Raw genomic sequence first — 26,763 nt, 5'->3', positions numbered from 1 at the left:
AAGGGAAAGAAGAGGAAATAGAGACATACAGAAGGAGAGAGGGAAGGAAAAGAGAGGGAGGGATAGATCGAAAGAGAGAGAGCACTGTTCGTGATTAACATCAAAAACAAACTTGGTGACGCTGTTTCGATGAGGCGTTGTAAAACAAAAGAACTGCTCGTTAACGGTATGACGATCACCATCAGGTTTTGATTGAGAAAGAATCCATTACTTTCCTTTACATCGAGAGCCCCAGATCATGTAAACCAAGCAACCTCTATCCACAGGCAGAAAAGAAAGCTCGATTGGAAAGAAAGAAACAAAACTGCTTGTTGTGACTGGTTACCAGGGAATTAAAGGAGGTTAAAATGATGTTGTTTGCTCATTACACAATGGTTTCTTTGGTGGGGTTCGATCATGTATAGCGTTATGAAAGTTATAGTTTAACCTAGTTTTGATACGTAATGCTCTGATTATAATGACATTATACAACTCAGCATTATCATGATCATGATACGGCACATACGTCAAAGTTATGATGTCAAAAATACTATTACGATCTTTCATCTGCGATTAATGACATGAAAGTCACCATACAAGCAAAACAAATGAGATCTAACAGTAAGGCCTCTACGTAATCAATGACCATCTATTTGGTGATGACATTATACATTCGCGTTTATATGCCGAAATTTTTGAAGTCCTGTGATTTGAAATAACATCCGTCAGTCCAAAGGACGTTGAATTTTACCACGTGTATGGTCCGGTTTATCTGTTTTTCTATTAAAAGAAAGCATGCATGAAAGATTTCATGATGCTAGGTACAACTAATAATTAAAACCACCATGAAACCATGGCAACAGTTCCGCAGGCAATTCCGAAATCTCCGTTCTTTTAAATGTTAAATGGGAGAGAATCTAACACATTTTGGAAGATTGGCGTTGAGAAAATCGTTTTCAGGTCAACGTTTTTTTCCCCAAACAATTACAACATGTAACTTGACTGATGACCAATGCATTGTCGTCCCACACGAACACAACCTTGTCAGTATGTTGTACATTAACAGTGTTTTAAACCGTGCGTTTAGAAGACAGACATTCATTTCTTCTTCTTCTTCTTCTTCTTCTTCTTCTTCTTCTCCTTCTTCTTCTTCTTCTTCCTATTCTTTTCTTCTTCTTCTTCTTCTTCATCTTCTTCTATGGTACATGTATTTTCAGTCTTTTTTCTTTGGTGTAAAGCGCCTTGAGCATTTAATCAGAATGGAAAATGGCGTAAAAGGAAATCGTATCTATGTATCATTATTATCATCATTGGTGTAAGCGGGCTTCAACAAATTTCAACTCTTTTGCTATTGATGTGTTTGTTTGTTTGTTTGTTTCATTTAGTCCTACTTGCCAGTTTAATAAATCTAATACCATGCATATATACTGTGTAGAAAATGTATATCTAACGCATGATCATGACTCAAAACAATGTTTTTTTTTTTTTTTTTTCTGTATGATGCATATATAATGTTTCTGGCTAATATCATATCGTTGCTTAGAGTATTGTTATGATAAGTTTGGACGAGACCTCCGTATATATCATTCTAGCATGTTCATGAGAATGAACTCGATTCTTTGAAAATAAAAAATGTTGGAAACAGATGAATAGAGATGACGAACTTATGAAACCTGGCTTGAGTTTCTCGCAGGGTTAAACACCGATTGCTTGTAACCCATATCATCTGAAGGAGTTGGTGAAACGAATAATAGTCACCTCTATAGGTAACATTACCATAATATTATTTTTGTGGGTTCGAACAGTGACAAGGAAATCCGCTTCTTCTGGATTTGCGTTTATTAAATAAGCGATAACATTACCACGGAGCAATTACACCACAGGGCACGAAAATTCCACGAACTTACGCGTAATCGAACATGGGCAGGTCTGAAATTTGACCAGTGATATAAGCAGCATCACTTGCAATAGAAATGTATTTTTCCTCTATTTGTGCATGTTACAACGTATACTTTAATATCTGGCAGCTCCGGTCCCATCTAATTTAATTCTTGAATCTGTCAAATGTATGTATGTTACAGTACAATGGGTCAGCTACTCACAAGGGCTTTTCCTTTCTTGCTGCTTCCCCCACCAATGGCATTGTCTTTGTATGTAGTCATACCGCCACATTATTTCTAATTGTATTGTATGTCCTATGAATTTTTCTTTTTTTTTGTATATCATTTTGTACATTCATGTTTTATTTTATGCCCTGTATATTTTTAATGCTTGGTGCAAAATAAAGTAAACTGAAACTAACTGCCTCTATACATCAGAATGATTTTGCTACTTGTGTCTAAACCTGAGGTCTTTTATTTTACTTCCAGTTAGAACTACATATCTTACTCCTTTGCTGTGTAAATACACAGATACCGCATTGTAATGTATGTGGGAATAATATTAAAGGGGATGGCTAGTAACTAATCAGTGGGAATCAGTGGGAATGCTGAGGATGATTGTTCCAATCCTTATGGGATTCATTTAAGAGTACCATGATTATATATCTATTGTTGTGTGAAAATTATTTGCTTCAGAATGGTCTCATATTCAAGTAATGTGCAGTTTAACGTTTCCAAGTTAGCATGCCTGTACAGTGACGGGGCGATCGTTAATGAGCCGGGCCGTTGACGATCGCCCCGTCACTGTACAGGCATCATCTGGAAACATTAAACTGCACATTACTTGAATATGAGACCATTCTGAAGCAAATAATTTTCACACAATAGATATATAATGTACTCTTAAATGAATCCCGTAAGGATTGGAACAATCATCCTCAGCATTCCCACTGATTCCCAATGATTAGTTACTAGCCATCCCCTTTAAGGGAGTCAAATTGAAATGGCACAGAATGCTTTGTGACCTCGTCATGTATTTCAAAAGTCCCAGATGTGATTAATGGTGAATTCAACATATTGCTAAAATTACCTTAAGGCAATCTGTTTCGTTATTGCAACTGATTGACAAACTGCCCTTCATGGACGTAAATAAACACGATTATTCAAGTCATTCAAGTCATTTAAGTCGATTTTTACGACAACTAATATGACGACGCCATTCATTTGCCATTAAAAAAAAACTCGACACAAGAATCATTGATTTGAATAAATCTGTATCATCGCTGTTAATTCCACTCCCGAGACGCCGTGTTTTACTTTATCGAAATATTTGTCTTCACGTGTGTGTGTGTGTGTGTGTGTGTGGGAGGGGCGAGGGGTACACATTGATAGAATGCCCCCCCCCCAAGAAATAAGATATGTGTGTCTTGCATCATCTTTGCATGATGATTATCAGTATACTATGATGACAGTTCTCATAAAAGAGCGCAGAACAGTGCCTAAGAGCGTCTCTCTCACCCATCTGAATGGGAAGGAGGAATTTTAAGAAGACTGATTGGTCAACGCCTCAACTTTACGTTATCATTCGGTTTTAGGAAGCTCTGAAACTGTTTGTTTTACCTTTTTCTCTTTTTTTTAAAATGTGACTTGAAATAGTCCATAGAATCGATTTCTTTTAGATTAGGACTAAAAGACGAGGATTGAACATTTAAGGAAAAAGGCCTCCTTCTCAAATTATACGTCTATGTGATACATAAACTTGTAAGGCGACACGCTTTTTGGAGTCCTGTGTCTGTATGTATAATGATGTTAATGATGATGAACGATGATGATGTGTGCGTGTGTTATGATGATGATGATGCGTGTGTTTGTGTGTGTATGTGTGTGTGTGTGTGTGTGTGTGTGTGTGTGTGTGTTTAGCTGTCGTTGCATGGTATATAATGTATGTGCTTATTAAGATATTGCTTACCATTGGAGCAGTCATTTAAAAAGTGTTCTAGTTATCGCATTTGATTATGTGTAGGTCAGTTGTATCACAAAACATCCTACCATATATATATATATATATATATATATATGAATATATTCTTTTTTTTTCTTTGCAATGAAGCCTAAAATATAAGGAGATATCACTGTTTTCTCACTAAACCATAACTGTAGACGATTTGGTCTAGAAACGATTTTATCATAACTATTGTTCACATTTTGTATATTCAACAATACTTAACATTGATCATACTGATTAACTTTTTTTTTTTTTTTTTACGCTGGTTGTTTATACCCCTAACTCACATCTTATTATAAAACTGTTTCGAAGTCACTAAAGCTGGGTTTTTGTTTCATCTGCAAATGGTAAACAATGTCTTTAACAGCCGAGTGTGACGGCGGAGCAGCTGATTCCTCTTTTGGGCAGATGGTCTTCAAAATGACGTAAATACCAAAATTTTACAATGAACATATAATAGAAATGTGTGGGGTTTTTTTTGTCCGCAGATAATTCTATCGAACAGATTACACAGCAAACAATCTTCAAATTCAGAGTGAGATAAAGGTAAAACTAAAGGTTGTTATTCTGTACTCGGCACATTAGGTACCTTGGGTTTATCATTTCATTTCCGATGGTTATATGTCTCAGCGATTTCTCAGTGAATCCCACTCAAGTTTGCCATGTTAGCACATCATTTATCTGTTTACCACACGCTGAGGTTTGAAGGCCTATGTAGATTAATCAGAATTAAGGAAAATGAAAACTAGTATCGATAGATAACTGCACATGTTGCAGCTCATAACAGTTTCTGGAATAGATATCCTTTATCATAAACTTATGAAGATATATAGCTCTAAGTACAGTGACACTACAAACATCATGCATGCAGTACAGGTTATGGATTATCATTGGTGGTTTGTGAGTTCGTTAGAAATGACGAATCAAGACGTAAATCTTGGTTACTGCTTCAAATGTTCAACACCTTTACCAGAAGAGCGCTATAAACAAGGAGAGAAAAGTGAAAATGAAAATGGTATGATTTTACCTGTTCTCCACAGTCAAGGCTAACAACTGCAAATTGGTAGTGAAATAATCCCCGGTAGGATGTGGGCCTACAAATGGTCCATTCAACGTTAAATGGGACTTCATTAGATTTGTTCCAGTACGCCTTGTAAATCCGTATCGCGCCTTTGTCAATACAGTCTACTGCTCTCAAACACAGAATACACATTCCGCCAACAATTAAACAATTGTGAGCGCGCATTAAAAAGCTGTCACGCTGTCTTGAAGATAAAAGCGGACGGGAACAATTGGCTGACCTTGCCGAGGGCTTGTCTCTTCAATGGAAATGAATCTTGCGTGGGAATTCTTTTCACGTGTCGTCATGACTTCCATTTCCATCTAACCTCATCACTTCGCTTTAATAGCATTCACCACCAAATGTATGCTTGCAACACTGTGATGCAGTTACAGGTGTATCAAGCTACTGTACCGTTTCTCAGCAGTATTGTGGGTATTTAAGATAAGCGTAATGATACCGAGTTGACTAACCTTCACGACAGTGAATTAATTGTGTAGAACAGATATGTAATCCAGCATGTTGGTTGCTCCAACTGCGCAGTAAGCATGTTTAGACCATAACTCGCATAGATATGATAAATAGTACTAGAAATGACGTATATATTGAATGTTTTGGCAACATATTCAAGAGATTCTAATTACACCTTTCCACTGAGACTGAGCTTATATGTGAGCTCTTATCAAAATAAGATATCTAGTTGTTGGTATTGTGCTGGGAAGTGTTTTCCCCTCCTGTTGGAGTCAACCCTGATTAATCAGAATAAAAGGACAGTTTTCATTAAACAGAGATCCATCGCTTCCTCTTTCATTGAAAGTCCACATCATGTTAACAAATGACTACAGACAATGACTACAACAACTAATGACTACAGACTATCAGACAATAGTATAAATATAACGTTTAATCAAAATCGGACATGAAGAAGAAAAATATAATAGTTTATAGGTTACATGTATTTCTACAGTTTTCTGTGATTTCAAATAGAAAACCACATTGATAAATGAGCTTATGATATCGTCACCTCAAACCCTCTCACTGTTTTGGGTGAAAAAGAAAAGATGACTTTTTTTTGTGACAACTTTACATAGCACCTACCGTCCTTCCCTTGAATGCCATCATAAAAAAGCATGATTTGAAAGACAAAGATATACGTGTGTGTGTGTGTGTGTGTGTGTGTGTGTGTGTGTGTGTGAGGAGTGTGTGTACATATATAAACATATAACAAAGCTATGTTCACTACTCCCTTTTATTTCAGGTCTAAAGAAAATAAACTGGTGAAAATGTGCGTGTAATTGAATTTAAGTCTCTCCCCCCCCCCCCCACTTTTGCTCTTATGACTATTCGTATTACTATTTTGTAACAAAAGTATTTGTTATCGAGCATGTATACGTTTCGATTACCTTTTTACGTCATAAAAAGGACAAAATGTTATTGTTTAGTAATGATCATTACAATTCAGTTATGTTTGTTTCTTTCCCTTTGTGAACACAAAACGGAAATAAAGTCAATCAGTCAATCAATCAGTCAATCAATCAATCAATCAATCAATCAATCAATCAATCAATCAATCAATCAGTAAGTGACTTCAGAGAGCGTAACATTATCAGCTCACCTTTTTCGTATTTCTGTTTCCTACTAAAATGCACTGTTTCGTGCGAAAACCAGTGAAATCTTTCCTTTTTTATGTAAATTTCTTATATGTCAGACTTCGAGGAAAATTCTACCTCTCTTGTGGTTTTATATCTTTTGCCAACATGGGTATAAGGAGTGGAAGTGCCTTTTCAAATGAAAAATGTATTCTTCAATGAATATCTTTCAATAATCTTCCTTGATGTTTGAGGCTAAATTTGAGTCTATGCAGACTGTTCTTTTTTTCTTTTTTCACATGCTCGTTTCCTGAATAACTGACACCATTTGTTTGTTTTCCATCTCCAACAGAAACATGAATATGAATTCTTACAGAAAAATTGTGTATCATTGACATTGCAACGCACAATAAATAAAATTCATAGCTTTGCGATTTAGAAGGACGGTAAAATATAAAAACAAAAACATTTTGAATTTAACATGAAAGTGATATGAGTGTGACGGTGTGAGATACGAAAGATTATTTTCATAACTCATCTTTATGTCTTTGAAATGAAGACTGATTTGTGGCAAATCTAATCGATCATGACACCAGAACCACCCTCAACACACACAGGACCTGGTACTAGTATTTCATCATTAGTATATACGGGTTGTTCTCAATTTTGTTGTGTTTTGTCACTTATGGTGGTAGAGCGAATAAATGAACCGGTGACTATCTTTCTGATGACGTCCGAAATGCGTGATACACAAAACTTGCAGAAAACATGAAAAATATCAATTGAATATACGGCTTTGACTTTTTTCTTTGACATGACATGGGCGGAAAACACAGCTGATGAGAGAAAATGACCATTTTGAACTTTGTAGCCTGGTTTCCTTCTATATACTGGCGAATTGTCACTTTTATTCCCGCCATTAAATCAATTTAGTGTTCGATATTGTACACCCTAGATTGGAGTCATACTTCAATTCAGTTCATGTTCAGTTTTATTTCTGCATTCCATTGCATTACAGTGAAACAAAAGCTCAGAAAGTGTTGGCATTATTGTATTATTCATACAAAATCAAAATACATTATTTTGCAGTACACGAGAAAACGTTGAAAGTGATGAAATAAAGCAATGCCAAGTTAATTGTTTATACAGCAATACAAGAGGGAACACTTAAGAAGTTTATAGAAAAATAACTGCAATGTAGCGGACCATATACATAAACATATATTCACTAGTGTGATGACCATATAATGCTGCTGCAACATGAAACACACTAAACTGTAGAGTACATTAGGAACCTTGTTGATGTGCTGGGATAATGTTGCTCCTGTGGAAGCACTTTACTTTAATGTATGCCTGTGTGATGTGAGAAACATATTATTGTATAATAATATGATAGTCGTAAAATCATTGTTTAGAGTTGCTGAGGACATATGGTATGAATATCATATTCATTTAGGTGGGCCTATCGGAAGGATATTGGGATATAAAGTGGTTTTTTTTTTAAGTTCCCTGTCGAAAATATTTTGCGATGGGCACTGTTTTAGATTGAAAGCAAAGGGTTCATTTTGGCCCATGATATTTTGATTATTTTTAAGCTACGATGATCCGGGGGTTAAAAGATAATCAGACGACCGACATTCTGTGGATGGGTATAAATGTATGGTTGAGTTTGTAGCGAAAATAAAATAAAAAATGTTCGGAAAAAAACAAATCAAAGATATAGAAAAACGATTAAATGTGTACTTATGAAGAATAACAGTAGTTTGAAAAATAGGAAAATCATTAATTTTCTATGTTTTCAATCGGTATAATTCAGACAATAAAAATAAAAGTACAATAGAATAATGAGGGAATCAGAAGGGGAATAGTAAGAAGGAGAGAGTAAGCTTTGCATTTATTTTGGTTGAACCACAATTTCCCCTGAAAATATTCCGGTATGTAAAATGATATAGAATCATAGCATTACATAAAATAGTCAGGGAATTTTAACATACAAAGTTTTTTTTTCAGTCAGTGTAAGATCCCTATCATGTCCATTGTTTTCCAGGCAGACGAGTGATCCTATAGTTATGATACTAAGGCCTGTATCACAATGTAATTATACATTTTCACGTGATTTACACTTCCAGTGAGTGAAATAATCCTTGAAAAGTTAGTTTCGTTAAAGAACACATCGATGGGGGAATCCCCCATCCTACTCCAGTACAGATCCCCACCCCAATATCCCCTCCCCCAAAGATGGAAAGTAAACAATTGAGACAGCTTCACATCACGGGAACTAAATGCAGTCCTATTACTGCCTTACATTCGGCGCTTTTTATCGAGAGTGATGGCATGCCAAAACTAACGCAACATTTGCTAGAGATGGTTGCTTCATAATCCGGGACCACAACAAGACAATGTATTTACGAGCATTATCAGAGGCGGAAGTAAGATGTGGTGTCGCTTATCATAACCCGGAAGTAGAAAGAGAAAGGAGGAAGGAAAGGGGAAGGACATGCTAAATCAATTAGAGTTAATTCTGGCCATGGCGCGGGGAGAAGAAGGATTTGATATCAAGGACATCTTATTCATTGCTTTGCAAAGCTGATGCGGACATTCTAACATTGCAACAATGATGCACGAGGTCTCTGGTTCATGGTTCTTCTTAAAGGATCAAAATCTCGTTGAGGCAGATGCATTGAAAGTCGAAAGCGTTCTTCTTAACTCGTTGAGGACAGACTGATTTTGCTACAACACACATTTCCCCTTGACACGTGCCCGAGTATACTCGGGACTCGTCCTCAACGGGGTATAACGTTGTATTACTTGTATAACGTTGTGATATTTCAAAACGCTACACCCAAAGCTATAGATCTTAAGTGCTGAATTCATTTTCAAACCGTATGAGTCCTTGAGACATTGGCACGTTCCATTGTCTAAACATCTCGCAAACAAAACATAAAGAATGAAGACAAGATTGAAAGTATTTTGGTACCCGCAAGCTGCTCGCATCTTATATCCATACGTGCATTTGTACACGCATACATCACCAGGTAGTTAAATTTTCTTCTCGCCGGTGTGTTTCTGGATGAAGTTTGTTTTTCTGAAGGTTCATTATCAAGATCCTTCTCATCACCTACCTACATTAACATCATCCATAACCATTAAGTTTTATGGCGAGTGATCTTTTGTTCATGCAGCTGCTCCCACGATGTGGAACACTGTTCCATGTTGTATAAAGGAAGCTTCCACAGTGTTACAGTTCTAAAGTCTTCTCAAGACATTTCTGTTTAAAAAAGTATTTAGAATGAGTTTTGGTCTTGCAAACCGCAACATCTACGGTACATCTGTACATACAGTACATTCCTTTTCCAGTTTCAACCCTCTCCCTCAAAGCGCATACAGACACTCACGGTGTATAGCGATATGCGGTATATAAGTTCTGTATATGAATATAACTATGCGCTGCCACTCTCGTACTTATATGGACAGGCCCGTTCTCATCTATACCCAAACTGACTACACGTATGAATCTCAACAATCTCAGATCACCCTACAGCGCAGCTTACACTTGGCCTTAAAGGGCTTAGAAACATTTCGGTTAAAGGCGCTATATGATTTTGTCATATCATTATCATTATCATTATTCATTTTTCCGAAACACTCAAATTCTTAAAACCCAGATGTTCGTAAATCCGATATTTAAGAGGCTATAAGTGCCAGCATGAATATGAAACCAAGGAGTCTCTTCTTTTTTGCTTCCTCAAAATCTTGCTTCTCAGACACAGTGCTTTCTAGTCTTGATCTTCAAAAAACATGACAAGAAATTTAAAAAAGATGGTGTTAAACTTTTAATCTCAATACACACTATTTACCTCAGGAATGTTTAACTCTCAACGCTCCAGCCTATACAGATGAACGACTTTCCTAAGATTTTCCCCCATTATTCTAGAAATAAACAATGTTAATTGTTAACGTCTTTTTTAACGATGTTGTGAGTGGAGATTAAACTTTATGTGGTGCCGTTTCCGGTTCTCCTTATAAACTGATCTTTGATATGAAACGATAACCCTTATCATCTCTGTCCAGTTGTTTACAACTAAACAGAGTACAGAAATTACAATTTTATTGTTCTCGTAAAATTCCAGGAGAGCTCAGGTCCTAAACAATATTAATTGCTATTAGTCGATGGCTAAATGCACATATCGGCTAACTTGTCTCTAAAAATGAAAATCTGTAAGAGCTCATTGTGAACCAAAGCGATTCTAGTTTACAGACTCAAGTGACTGCTTATGAAGTTAACAATTTCAAAATCTCACCAAATCTTTAAACTGCTCCTGAGTGGAAGATAGAATGTATATAAACACTTCCCCCGAAGTGTGATGAATTCACGAATTAATGTTATTACACACAGAATCATCAAAAATCATCAAAAGTGTTTGCCTGGGGGATTAAAACTGAAACAAGGAGAGAAATAAATCACAAAATGCTCTAACTGTACATAAGTGAACCTTGGATATAAATTAGGCTTTTGGTATTGTTTCTAGAGTGTTCCACGTCTTAAAAGCTCCACTTTTCAGTAGATCACTCTTTTTATCGCTATTACTTTTGTGACCATTACAGAGTATGCATTGTTCCTCCTTTTCATTTATACAAAAATATCGTACTTTGTGAGATATATTAGCGGTGGAAATTACGCGGAAAGGGGGACTTCCTTTTAAAGTAGGATGAAGAGTTTGTAGGCATTATAGTTCACATGTTTTGCTTTCGTGTCTGCTTTAATAACCCTGTTAACCGTCTTGTTCTATATTCTAGAGTCATTCATGTCTTCTTTTACCTTATACTTTCTTTTTACGTTTATGATGATTACGCTTTCTTTCAAAGATTACCTCTCAGGGGTTCACAATAAACATATATCACAATATACACATTTGCGACAAGCTTGGCTTGTAATTCTAAAGGAATAAATGAATGAATGAATGAATGAATGAATGAATGAATGAATGAATGAATGAATGAATGAATGTAATCACGTGTTAAAACAACACCTGTATTTACAAATGTATACCACATCATTGTCATTTCTAAAATTTGTATTCTGTGGGATAAATCAACACTAACTCTAACAGAATTGAATAAGGTACTGAATTCTTCACGGGAAAAATGTGATGCTGTATGACATAACACATTGTGTTTTGAAGATTGTGTAGAATTTATGACATTAATGCTATATCCATCTTTGTAAGCTCAGTGAAAGCGAAACATACTGACTCACTTTGTTTTTAAGTTTTATTCAGCCATTGGCGTGATTGGTAACATATACGGCTTAGAGTAGGTGGGTGACACTCATTGTCTCGTGGAGATAAAGTGACAATGTGATCTCTAGAGATAAGTAGATATAGATATATAGATAGATAGATAGATAGATAGATAGATAGATAGATAAAGAGATAGATACATACATACATTCATATATACATGCATGCATAGAGAAATATGTGAATAGATAGATAGATAGATAGATTGATGATTGATTGATTCATTGATTGATTGATTGATTGATTGATTAATTGATTGATTGATTGATTGATTGATTGATTGATTGATTGGTTGCTTGATTGATTGATTGATTGATTGATTGATTGATTGATTGATTGATTGATTGATTGATTGATTGATTGATTAAGATTGAGATTGAGAGAGACATACGAGTACTCTATCTATATGGATTCTGAAGCAAATTTCGAGCGGACCTGTGCAACCCTGTATTAATTCGATGCAGCTGAAAGAGGTGCGCCATCGCGTTGACCCGTGGTTTGCTGGATGGCGTAGATATGAATCTCCTATCAACACTGGCAACATAATGGGACACATGGTGAACCAAAACAACAACAAAGTCTCGTGACGTAATTTCAAGAAACAGTTTCGTCATCAAGATCGCTCTGGCATGGCGCCAAACAAGACCAGCCATGGGAAATAGGAGTTTCATTTTGACAGCACACAACACAATGGTATACCAACAAGGCCCACTTCCCAAACACACGTACATAAACACACATACACATACACCATCTTTCTCTCTCACACACGCACATACAGGCAAAACATGATTTTTCGCACACACACGTATGCGCCTACATGATTGTATGCGTCATAACACAACGTATAAGGAATGAAGTAATGGTAATCACTGCAAATGAGTTTCTTTCTCTTAAGTGCTCTCGAATACAGAACAAAAGACTCAATAATATCTATTGTCGGTCGAAATTTGTCCCGATGAAAAGGTTCTACACATCAACTTCCGCTTTCCTTAAACTTACTTAGGAAGTTGTGAATGAATTCATGGCAGTGATTATAATTATGATGATATTCATCACCGGCCTGACTTTACCACTGGTTTACTGTTTATCAACGAACAACTACCTGGACTACTTTAATCTTACCAGGTACCCATTTACCACCCCTGGTGAGAGATTAACCAGGTTTATGTCGATAAGTTTTCTTCTTTGCTGGCAAGAGAGGAAACAGACTGAGACCTACAATCCCTGGTAGAATGTCTAATGCCTTGGTAGATATAACATGGTACCTCCACGTCTAGGGGCCTGGATACATCGACCATGGATTATGATTGATCGGTATTAGAGTCACTTCCGCTTCACCACTTGCTATATCCAAAAGTTAGAAGTCCTTCTCCACTCAAGCAACAACAACAACACAAGCGTATATACATATATATATGAAGAGCTTGCTTCCAAAAGGCGCTAAATCCATTGAAAAATGATGGATTTAGCGCCTTTTGGAGACAAGCTCTCTCTCGCTCTCTCTCTCTCTCTCTCTCTCTCTCTATATATATATATATATATATATATATATATATATATATATATATATGTATGTATATATGTCCACATATAATACGTACAGACAGATAACAACATAGAAACTAAAAGCTCACAGGAACACACAGTAAACACACATACGCACATACATGTTTTCAATCGCTAAGCCGCCGTTGACAATTAGTATGATTGAATAGCATACTAGGTATATAAATCATTACTACTTGTTCACAACAAAATGTGTTGTAAATCATCCTGACCAAGCTCTTGTCCCAGTGTTATATGTCGGTAGCTTTTCTTAGTGGCTCCCAATCCTCACATGGCCAATCGGTGAACCCATTCATGCACTGGCCAAAAATGACGACGATACATCGTCATTGGTCATTATTGTAAAGTACAGTGTAACTTAATTTCATTTTTAGATTCTTAGTACACTCTTTATAATAGTTACAATTACGGTACTGTGATACCCGTGTTGCTATGGAGACCAATAAAATCTGCATTGTATCACTTTGCCAGTAATAATGATAAAACTCGTTTCTGTCTGGGCTTGGTTATTCATCAATTTACCATAATATATAGTTTCATTCAATTAGAGCCATAACTGCGTTTTTAGTAAAATTTTGTTACAAATATCCATTGTGGCAAAATTATTGTAAATAGGGCTACAGCTGTTAGGAACACAAACACTACGATCCTGATGTTATAAGATAGCATAGGGAGGGAAAGACTTCTCACCTTTGGGCGTGGACGACAGCGCCTTGTTGCTGTCGTTTGATAAGAAAGCCGACGAGCACCGAGGCGACCACGAGCAGCAGGAGACTCGACACCGCAATCACCGCCCACAGCGTCATCGTCTCGCCGCGCCCCCGCCGCTCTCCCGTCAGCACGGCGTCGCCGCCTTTCAGGGATATCTCGGGCGCGCCGGCGGCTTTGCTTGTCCCCTCCCCGTCGCCTTGCCCAGACGCGTGATGGAACTTGCTACTGACACTGGACGAAGCTGTGCCTGCCGCCGAGGGCGCTGTTCCCTCTGCCTTGTCGGGGTTCACTGCGGCTGGCACGACTGTTACAGGAAGACGGCGTGTTGGAGTCGATGGCATATCTAGGTTGTCATGGGAACAGAACGAAATGTTGTCAGAACGCCAGCTTAAAAAGCATTGATATCTTGAAAAAGATGCATTCAATAAAAGTGAACTTCCTTTTGCAAGTACAGATTCATGATCTTTTCTGTTTCCGACAGAACATAAGAAAACAACGTTTACATAATAAAGAGAAGAAAAAAGTTATGGAATTTGGGAAATATCAACATGAAATATAAATGAAAAACAAAAACAGTGTTTCAATCCTTTGGACCCTGCATTATCTACGATTTTTTGTCTGTTGGTGCGTGACATAGAAAGAGCAAGAGAATACCACTTTTCTCTGTCAGAAATTTACAAAGCTTATCCCAGAAGTTTAAAATTAATGTTTTATTGAAATCATTATGAATTAAATGGGTGCAAACATTACTTCGGCGGATGATACACAATAACCCCCCCCCCCCCAAAAAAAAAAGGAACTACAAAAGTACGGTTGGTCTCACCTGGAGCTGATCCCACAGTTGTCGACGAAGTTGACGAAGAAGTGGACGACGAATCTGTCTGGATACCAGTGCAAACTTTCCCCTCGGGACACTCGCAGTCGCCGCTGATGTCGTTACAGAGCAGACCGGCCGGACATCGACACTGCTGTCCACAGTACGGCCCGTAGCGGCCCATCGGGCAACGACCCGTGCAGTGAAACATGCTGTATTGTGATGGTGACGAAGGGGCTTGGGTTACATCGAGATCACTAGCCGACGAATCGTAAAAATCCGAATCATCATCGTCATCATCATCTTGACTGTCCTCTACATGGCCCTCTTCGTCAATATCGCCTGACTGGTTAGATTGGCTTTGAGTTTTAGTGGTTGGTTATTTCGAAAGATAAGGAGCATTAGGGGAAGCGGATTTGGATTAGTGAACAGAGAGAATGAGATTTTTCGAATCGGGTGGAATAGCGTTGCGTGGAGTGGGGAAGATGGTGCAAGGGCAAACAAAAAAAAATCAACATTTGAAATCAATTGTGATGAGGTAATAACCTATTACATTATAATAACGTTTTATTTTCTCTCCACTTTTCAAACTGCGCTTCCCTTGGTGGCGAGTAGTAGGCCTATTCATTACCTTGAAAACTAGTTAGTATCTGCTGAGCCGATATGAGAGATTAGTTTCCTTTGTGTTTGTTTGTTTGTGTGTGTGTGTGTGTATGTGTGTGTTTGTTAGTGTTTTCCTATCTATATTCATCTGATTTAAACACAGATTGAATAATTATAAGCACATGTTGGAGGTTATGAAAACTCATGACAACTCTAGATATTGATACGTTATCAAGCGTTGAGGACCAAAGCATTTTACACACAAATTTTCCAGCCAAGTGGATTATTATAAATGTTGCGTTGGGAGGTTGTTGCCATGGCAACGGCAGTAAAAGCCTCAATGGCAACTAGACGGTAATATTCTTCAAAAATGACGAAATGCCTTTCAAGGCCTTAGTCTAATCATTTCAAGTAGAAGTAAAATAATTGTCATAATGTGTAACCTAATTCAAAATATATTATATAGATTATATATGTATATATATACAAGTATATATATATATATATATATATATATATATATATATATATATATATATATATATATATATATATATCGTAGGGATAATAAACGGAAATGTTAACTAGTACGATGTCCAGTGATTGTGTACTCACGACGTGGGGAAGTCCGGGCACAAACATAGCCCCGATTCCGGTAGACACGTCGCAGCTTCCCCACACCTGCACCTGTTTTGGCAATTTTTGCCGTAGAATCCCCGAGGGCACTTATTCTCGCAGAACCGACCACTGTACCCGGACCTACATCGACAGGTTCTCAGCGCTGGGCGACATCTTCCCCCGTTACGACACTCACCTCCACATGCGTTCTGCGACTGAGTTTGTGTAGCGACGTACAGATCTAACGTAGATCATAGTGTAATAGGAAAAAAAAAGAAGAAAAGCGAATGAGACGAGGGGTTCATAGGGTGATCTCCACCATAATGAACTAAGATACTGCATCAACCTGGTCAATTATGTAAAGTCTATCTATTACATGTTACTACGTAAGATGTAAGATAATAAGGACAGAAAACAATCTAATACAACCATACTGAGACTAGAGAAGGGCTACCAAGATTTATCCCTCAGAAGTGAACTGTGCAATGCTCGTCAGGAAGGGAGGCGGTGTACCTCTACGGGAAGCTTTATGTATAAAATGTCATATTTAAGCACCTTTTTTTTTTGAAGGCAGGAATGGATTGCTAGACTTTTGAGAATCTTGTAAGAGTCTTGGCTATTTCCTCACCCTTCGCAATTAATCTATAGAAAATAATATTGTGGCAATTTTCAAAAAAATATATACACTACACATCCTAATTGTATGATGAGTTTAGATTGCAAAGGCAGATAAACACCATTTTCAATTCTTTGAAATAAGGTCATCGAATGGAACAATGAAATCTTTTGAATGATACTGCATGACAAGAAATACTTATAAGATATTATCAAAATTATCACATATATCATGTATATCTTAATTGTTTTCTTTGTTCCTTTTTTTTTCAGCGGCTTCAATCTAAAAAATCTCCGATTAATAGAAATGAATATATTTTCTTTTTTTTTAAACTTTTGAACTCTTTATATACACACGTATATGAAGAGTTAGATCGCAAAACGACTTAACCATTCTTACCATGTTTCATTTTGCTCTATCTTATGATGGACTTACTTTTAAAATGTTTTAAAATGACGCTTAGCCCAAACTGTGTACATATTCATATGTAGGCTATATACATATGAAGTGTGTTTGGTTGTTTTCCTAAAGTTTTTCGGTCGTATTATGTTCACTCACTAGCAGGACTGGACAATCCATCTCGAGGAGGTCTTGATCGACATAAACATTCTCCGTTGCCATGGTTACACTGGCACCCCTCTGAACATCGACATTTGATGTGGCAGGTTGAACCCCAGTAACCGCTGCGACATCGAGTTGTGCAGCTGGGAGAGATATTGAGAAGCGTCAAATAGCATGAGAAACGAAGTATTCAAAAGAATGATGGCGCCTTTCATCAAAATGTCGGGTAGGTGATCTCAAAATATTGCACAAAACTGGGAGGGAGGGAGGGAGAGAGAGAGAGAGAGAGAGAGAGAGAGAGAGAGAGAGGGTGCATGGGGGAGGGGTACGGTGTATCCCAACAGGAGGGAAATAAGAGGTATAATCATAGAACTTGTAAGAGAGAAAGCTATGACATGGAACACAGGGACGACACATTTTTAATCAAATCAAATAAACAAGCTCCACCTCCGCGAACGAACTAGATTGACATTAATACTGTTCTTGCCAGTATTTCAATGTACATTTAAAGGACGATTTATTTTAGCTTAGTTAGTTTGGTTTAATTTAGTTAAATTTAGCTCAGTTTAGTTTAGTTTAGTTCAGTTTAGTTTAGTTAAGTTAAGTTTAACTTATTAACTCACTCACCCCACAGGAGTATGTAAGTTCAAAAATAAAATACAGATGAAATACAGAATGTTCTGAAATATAGAGTAAAAAATCTGGTTCAATGCTTCCGTGTTGCTTTTACTAATGGAATTGTAAATGTCGATGTCGATCTGTCGAGCTCAGTGATTACGCAATTGTAGTTTAAAAGACACCGAAGTAGAAATGTGCACACATAATGATTATAGCATAATTTTCTTTTCTTATAACTTCTGTACAAATGACATTGTCCTCCATGAAACAAGAGGTGGCGACAAACCGATTTGGATCGCGGCAAGTACAGGCTCCGGTCATAGCATCACAGTCGGCATCCTCGCCACATTTACATCGTCGGCTGCAATTCTGCCCGAACCGCCCGGCGACGCACGGCGTCAAGCAGTGACGACCCGTCCAGCCAGGATTACAGACGCATATAGCGCCATCTTTGGACTTCTCGCCGCCATTTCTGCACGGGAATGCTGCAGCAAAAGAAACACGAAACAAGAAAAGTCACTTTGGGTTGTGAAAACTTCTATTGATTTTCAGATCAGCAAAGTGTATTCCGACTTTGTTTCGGATTGATAGCAGGAAATTAATCAACAGCAATTGCCAAGAGCCTATCAACAGCAATTGCCAAGAGCATTGCATATCGTTTCCATATGGTTATGTAACTGAAAACGAAGAGAATATTTTTGTTATTGCCCATAAATATTCTCATCTCTGGATCAAAATATAGCACACGTGTGAAAAGAGGAGTTTGTAAAGGTATGCATGGCTTGTGTGAACATTACGGCAGATGAACTTTGCTATAGATAGTGGGGCAAGATAGTTACTAGTTATGATCAAGGTCATTTCTGTGGATTACGTCATAATCTCAATATCCCTGGGCTATTTGTATAACAGCTTGATACCTGACTGAGCTGAAATAGGTACAAATATCTGCTTCTGTTTGATAGAAGCTGATATTTTTGCAAGGTTCCGAGAGTAGAGATTGAAAATTATTCCTGATGTCTCCCCCACCCCCTTCAGTAATAGGAGCTTATCCTTGTGTTTATGTAGTAGGACTTAGTTTGCGTGTTCCATAAGGACGATTGAACTGTGATAGAGATCGACGGACAGAAAGCTTAACTTATAGAATCTAGAAAGACAGCACGACGGAGAGAAAGACAGAAATTAACCGACAGACAAATAGACAGACAGACAGACAGACAAACAAACATAAAACTCTAGAAACAGAAGTACAGTCGGTCTCGCACAAGTCGAAATATTAGCTTAGTCGAAAAAAATTCTATCCCGATAGATATGAATATTTTGTCAACTGTATTGTGTAAGTCAAAATTAATGATTCGAAATTTTTTCTTTAGTCCCTTTAGATAGGCCTACGTATACTGCTTTGTGGTTATTAACACTATCAGTCCTACCCCATCCTGTTTATATGCAGTGTTTGGGGTTGTGGACCCATAAGAGTTAATCCACGCTGCTATAACATTCTACCACACGGAATTCAATACCTACTCTGCAGGTTTGCGTAAATGGAAGCAAATAATTCAAAGCTATTCCAAGCGAAGCATCCTCCTTTACCATCGAAAGATGGTGAATATTCACGATACAAACGGTATGGGATAGGGGCCTAGGTAGTGATTCAAAGTACACTATTGCTAAATGTAATATTCCCGGAACAACACTGCACATGAAACAATTATCATCTCCAGACGTATATATCTGCTAGACCTCTACGATATGATCTTAGCCTTTTTCTCCGTACACATAGGAATCTTCAGATTCTCATCACATTATTTCACAACACTTCCCCATCTATCAGGACTGGCAGATGTAGACTTCCTAGTGTAAAACTATAACCCCACATCACATAGATACCACACATGTGACATTACTAACAGTTCGTAAGGTATCTGTAGACATGGCGCGTCGCAATGACGTCATCAATCGAATGCAATAGACCACTGCTAATTCTATTTCTAAATGTTCATGTTTTTTTACTGCTTACGCAAAATTATGCATTTTGAAAACATGACGACCTTGACGGTCGTAAAATGTGCCAACGATGTATAGATGATGGTAGCGTTAATTTGTTGTTTACTTCATTTTTATAGTATATGTTTAGTGTTACTTCTATCTGCCTTGATGCACGTGACAAATCAATACCTGGAAACACTGAGTTTCAATAATCAACAAGGAAGCTGTATAGGGTTACTAACATCGATATGCACATGATTACAATTATTACTTATACCTTACCGTCATAATTATATCGCGTGTCGTTGACATTAGATATGATCAAACAACTGATCACAATTTCAATTATTTTTGCTCGTTAACCATACGATGATAGTTTGTGTTTTGATTGAATGTTTAGTTCCTTGTATTTCATGAGTATCCATTCAATGTTGTATGTAATGTAATCTGTTTTTTTATCTGTTGTCACGATGTGTCCATGATGAATGCGTGACAAAACCAATTTTCCATGCCATGTTTTTATACATAATTTGGACAAATAAAGAAATCAAATCAAATCAAATCAAATCAAATGAAAAAAGTTGTCATTATCATCATCATTATCGTCAACCTCCATGTTATTATCATCATTATTGTTACCAATCAGGGACATCCCCCATAATCATCATTCCTGTCAACAATACCATCATTTTTAATCATCTAAACTAGAGTAAACGTGTCACTGAAACTGCCAGTACATCGATGCTCAAAACAGCGAAGTGTTAAGATCTCTTACCGAGGTTACAGGCCGAGCCTTGGTGGAGAAGTGAGCAGCATTGTAAGTAAGTCTGCCAGTCGTTGCTGAGATACACGGTTTCATTCCTGTATAATGAAAATAAAATGTGTGAAAAACCGCATTAGTTAACCACTTTCATTAGATTACTGTTCAAACCAACTAAATTCATTAACGTTTCATGTTCCGAATATGCAATGCATGGTTATTTGTTCAGCAAAAACAATGTGACAGAGATTGTGTTCATTTGATACAAAAATCTAAAGCATTAAATGATGAATATCAAGAGTACTTTAGGAGAGTTTTTTTTTAATGTTTTCATCTTGAACTAATAGCCTTGCAAGGAAGTGGAGACCAACAGGCAAAGGTCGATACTTTATTTTTACAGATGTTGAACATTTTCAGAAAGCGCCCATTCTCACCACTCCATAATCAATACCTGTACACGCCGGGTCATTTAAAGTATTTTGGAAACTGCAAGTCAACAGTGAACTCTCGAAATAAAGTTTCATATTTCATATTTCGTGACCATTGTGTTGACAGCGATAGCACATCTGCAAAGGAAACTTTACGATTATTTTGCAGCTCGAAATTGTTATATTAATATTGTAGCAAAACAAGGATACATACGTACGCTTGAAGCCTAAACTTAATGGTAAAGAAGAAATCCAGTCTTTAGCCACGTAAATTCATCGATTTTTGGCGGAAGGGCAGTTAGGGTTAACTTTGGCGGAAGGGTTTGCAGTTGTAGGTTAAATAAGTAAACTTGTACATGTTGTAATGGCGACCAGACCATGTTTTGTCGGCTGACAAATATTTGATAGAGGGCAAAGAATATCATATCATCCAAACCTGGAGTAATCTAACCTATATTGTTGCCAACTGTGTCCATTGTTATTGCTTTTAATGATTGAATGTTGTTGAAGAAAGTTTAAAAGAAAGCAATAAAGAAAGCTGTCCCTCAAAATTGAGTCGTAAGGGAACGGAGATTCATCTCTTGTCGTGCGAGGATGGCGTGTAGTGTATTAAAGTCAGATGACAAGATATTGTGTACAAATTCCAATAACTCCACCAGAGAATAAAAGACGGACCAACGGCCACACACACCCACAATTAGATGAACTACGGGTGTATCCATGGGAAAGTATAGGTGTCACGTGTAAATACAGTTTATTCATCACTCGGATTTGATGTTTATATTCGCAGACAATCCGAAAATATTTTTTAGCGCCTAATTCATCTAATTCAATTGTCGTCAGATTCTATCCCTTTAAGTACAACTGTATGTTAAACACATTATGTCACTTTAACAAAGAAAGGCTATCACAAAATAACGTGTTCGTGGTTATTTTTGGTTGACCAGGTGTGGGCAGTGATCACCCTCAAACTGACCACCTGATTTAATTTTGGTTGTGACCAGTAATCATAATCTGAGAGTTAAAAACCGACGGAAATGACTGTTTGAGTGCAATGATTGCGCATGACTGCAATGCGATTTAGAGCATTTCCTTTCATAACTCCGAAATTCAAACGCTGTAACACCTGTTAACGCCCTTCAACAAAGAAATGAATATTGAAGTGTGGCAGCGGCCCTACCCACTGCCGCACACAGTGTCAACTTAAGCACCACTGTTATTTCGTGTAGTTTATTGTTAGTATCATGAAATTAAGTAGGGCCTATCATGAATTTTTGATCATTCAAGGGAATTTCAGTGTTTGTTAATTCATCTTCACAGGGATTCCTCCTGCAATCATCCAATATTTGTTAATACACAGATACTAAAAATCGTCCTAGATGACAAAGAATGCAAAAAAAATAAATTAAATCAAATTTTGCTTCAATAGCATAATGGGACTGGGATACTGAATAGACTGCGAAGAAAAAAACCCAACCCTATCCACTGTCACGGTAAATCCCTTGCAATGATTATCTTCTTTTGAATTCGACATGACTATATCACTCTAATCCAACACCAATGACTTCCATTTCTGGTGGGATAATTTCTTCCTCTGGTATGTTTGCCATTGAGAATGAGGTCGGTAACCATCACAGCACAGCAGACTGGACCAGCGAGCAAAGATATTATTCACAATATCAGAGGAATGGGATTCTACGTTGTTGCCAGGTGCTTTCCCTGAGGTACCTGGTTTCTTTCTTCTCGCAACAAATTTTCTCTTTTCCTTAGACCTTTTAGTCTCACAAAACACGTACCTGGAGAAGTAAACCTCAAAATTCACAGATATGCGTTTTCACAGTATAACGCCCTTTATCAAGTATTCCATAAAGACTTCCACGTTCAGAATATCTGTATCCGGGATCACTGTTTAGGAGTTCCTCCATTATCTTTTCAATCGTTTCATTGAATCCGGCGATATCTTGTTCAATTCACTCTTACTTCCGCTTGCTCATATAAAATTTCCTGGGCTCTTTTACCTCATCCGTGTTTAACAATTCGTCATGCAGTGCCTCGTTTTGTTTTTAAGGATATTTTGCCTTCATTTCGGCATTATCTCTATATGATTTTTTTTTGTAGTTAATGTTGTTTAGTGACGCGCTTCACTTTCAATGAAGAATTTGTCCCAGGTATGCGTTTGTCAGATAGACTCTGAATGGGTTTGGAAATCACGAATATCAGTAAGTATAGAAAGAATCCTCCATAATACTGATTCAATGTACCGTATTGCGACTGACTACTCAAAAGGAATGTTTAATATACTTTTCCTCCTGTCGATTTGCATTTCATTCATTCTCAGACACCACAGTATACTTACATACACAACATACGTTACATGAGCTGCACTACCTGAATTTGTATGAAGCCCATTGGAAAATCGTGAATGGTTATCAAACAAAGACCAGTACGCCATCGGAACTATTCAGTAATTGAGCGTGACAAAGTTACAACGTGCATAGCAGAGGTCTTGCCTGTTGTGACAGTCTCTTCCATCAACGTAAATTGACTGGATGGAGAGTCTAATGTGATCGATCCTCTCACGAACTCTGTTGCAAAATCAAAAGTTGTTGTCGTGTTTTATTTTGTTTTATTTTGTTTTGTTTTTGGATAGATTTGCCATCGGCAGTGCGGAGTTACGCTTCATTTCAGCAAGTTTACGATTTGCCGCCAAAACCCTAACCGCAATGATAGGGATGGGGTATAGAAAGGAGTGTGTCCGTTGATTGTGGGTGAGTTTCAGCCAGGAATTACCTGGGACTTTTCTCCATCAGCCCGGGACTAAGGTGGAGAAGTAAGGAAGCACGCACGGGCCCTGAAAGGATGCAGAAGTGACTTGAGGTCTCGCAGGTCGCTCTTTGAGCTCCTAACCTTGCTGGATCTATATCCGGAGTGAAACTTACCTACCTAGTTAGTGTGGTGTGTGACGTGAACGACTTACTCATCGATATTTTACTCACCTTTTTATTTGTGACCTATTTCCAGCATTTTAATATGCAGTAAACTGTATAACATGTTGTGATCTTAAACATTCCGTGCTATTAGAGGACATTCCCACTTCAAACTTTGTGAGTAATACAAGCTCTGGATTCGCATCTTATCATAGGTTCGAGAGTATGAAATTGGGACACCCAATTTTTCATGGTGTACATCAGTTTTACAGAGATAGAATACAGCCTCTGTGCTTTTTCGTTTTTCTTCACAACTTACCCCTCTTTCCACGTAGCAGACTTTTAGCTTTACGGATTATCTGATAAAAATTTGGCGCTTTAAAAATACACTGCTAAATACAAATTGTGCATAAATATGTCTAATAATAATAAAAACAGCCTAAAGCACACCTACACAGACTCACACACATGATATGAATGCAGCTTCTTTCTCAATTAATGCAATCTCAAATTTTGATGCTGCAATGCTTAAAAAGTTGTTTCCTTGCAGTGTCAATTCAATTCAACAGTTCAATTCAAACTTTATTTTCTTTATTAATTTTTTCAATAGAATATACAAAGTAATATGCATACAATATGCTTGCTTGCAATTAGTTGGTACAACTTAAAGGATTGAAATTGCACAATGCCAAGAAAACAATATCATTCCTTATCGCTTAATTCTATCACTGCATTATCGGCCTTGCGACAGACTAGTAGTGGGTACCGAGTCCCCCCCCCCCCATTCCCTACCCGCAGAGGATTTCCTAAAGGCACTATTTACCAATTTCAGATGAAACAAAAACCCAACTTTAGAGCTTCAAAATAGTTCTAAAATGTGAGTTAGGGATAGAAACAACCAATGCAAAAACGTTATGATAAATGGTAAGTATTGTTAAATATAAAAAATGTGAACAATAGTTGTAATAAAATATTGTTTCTAGAATAAACCGTCTACAGTTACGGTTTATTGAGAATAATATTGATATCTCCTTATATTTTGAGTTTAATTGCAAAATTTTATATAGTAGAATGTTCTGTGATACAACTGACTTATACACATATGCATCAAATGTGATAACTCGAACATTACAAAAAAAAAAAAAAAACTGCTCCCAGTGGTAAAACAACACCTTTATGGTATCAGGAACGGTAACAAAGCAATGATATGTCGTAAATGCAGCTGGTACTCCGTCGATATTGGACAAATTTTCCACCCTTTTTAAGGGCTGGCGGAGTTACATTCGTGTACTCGCTTATTGCACTTTCCTGATGTAACATCAGCACAAAAGTTTTTTTAGCTCACCTGAGCCAAAGGCTCAAGTGAGCTATTGCGATCGCCCTTCGTCCGGCGTCCGTCGTGCGTCGTGCGTCGTGCGTCGTGCGTCGTGCGTCGTGCGTCGTCCGTCGTCCGTCGTGCGTCGTCCGTCGTCCGTCGTGCGTCGTGCGTAAACTTTTTACATTTTCATCTTCTTCTTGAAAACCCCAAGACCGATTTTCATCAAACTTGGCAGGTAGCATCCCTAGGGGGTTAGGAACTCAATTTGTTAAAATGGGCACCATGCCCCGCCCAGGGGGCCCCCAGGGGGGCCCAAACCCCCCAAAATTAAGGAATCTGTAAAAATCTTCTTCTCTAGAACCAGAAGTGATAGAGCTAAGTTAATACTATGAGTTAGTACATTGATGACTGTAGTTTCAAGTTTGTTCATGGCAGAATCAGGGGTGCCCCCCTTGGGACCCAGGGGAGGGGGGTGGGGAAGGGTTCTAATGGGGCCTAAATTGTACATTTTCATCTTCTTCTTGAGAACCCCATGACCCATTTTCACCAAACTTGGCAGGTAGCATCCCTAGGGGGTTAGGAACTCAATTTGTTAAAATGGGCACCATGCCCCACCCAGGGGGCCCTCAGGGGGCCCAAGCCCCCCAAAATTAAGGATTCTGCAAAAATCTTCTTCTCTAGAACCAGAAGTGATAGTGCTTAGTTAATACTATGAGTTAGTACATTGATGACTGTAGTTTCAAGTTTGTTCATGGCAGAATCAGGGGTGCCCCCCTTGGGACCCAGGGGAGGGGGTGAGGAGGGGTCCTAATGGGGCCTAAATTGTACATTTTTATCGTCGTCTTGAGAACCCCATGACCCATTTTCACCAAACTTGGCAGGTAGCATCCCTAGGGGGTTAGGATCTCAATTTGTTAAAATGGGCACCATGCCCCACCCAGGGGGCCCCCAGGGGTCCCAAACCCCCCAAATGAAGGAATCTTTATAAATCTTCTCTAGAATCAGAAGTTATAGAGCTGAGATAATACTATGAGTGAGTACATTAATGACTGTAGTTTCAAGTTTGTTCATAGGAGATCCAGGGGTGCCCCTCTTGGGTGGGGGGGGGGGGGGTGGTTGGAAGGGTCCAAATGGGGGCCTGAATTGTACATTTTCATCTTCTTCCTGAAAACCTCATGATGGATTTTTGTCAAACTTGGCACGTAGCATCCCTAGGGGGTCAGGATCTCAATTTATCAAAATGGGCACCATGCCCCACCCAGAGGGCCCCAGGGGGCCCCAATCCCCCCAAATTAAGGAATCTTAAAAAAATTGGGCCTTTATTGTACATTTTCATCTTCTACTTGAGAATGCCTGGTCAAATTTTGGTGGAGCTGTAAATAATTTAGATTAGTGACTGCGTGAAAGGTGAACTTGCGATACTC

At 37.9% G+C, this 26,763-nt stretch overlaps 1 pseudogene; it reads right to left on the bottom strand.

Moving 5' to 3' along the window:
- LOC139729194 (uncharacterized) overlaps positions 1–26,763 on the bottom strand; it is a 74,218-nt pseudogene that overhangs the window by 11,635 nt on the left and 35,820 nt on the right.

This window comes from Diadema antillarum, unplaced genomic scaffold, assembly GCF_040938485.1.
Source record: "Diadema antillarum isolate AM-2024a unplaced genomic scaffold, OU_Dant_1.0 seq00000225_RagTag, whole genome shotgun sequence".
Lineage (NCBI taxonomy): Eukaryota > Metazoa > Echinodermata > Echinoidea > Diadematoida > Diadematidae > Diadema > Diadema antillarum.
This window is presented reverse-complemented; position numbering and strand designations above follow the sequence as displayed.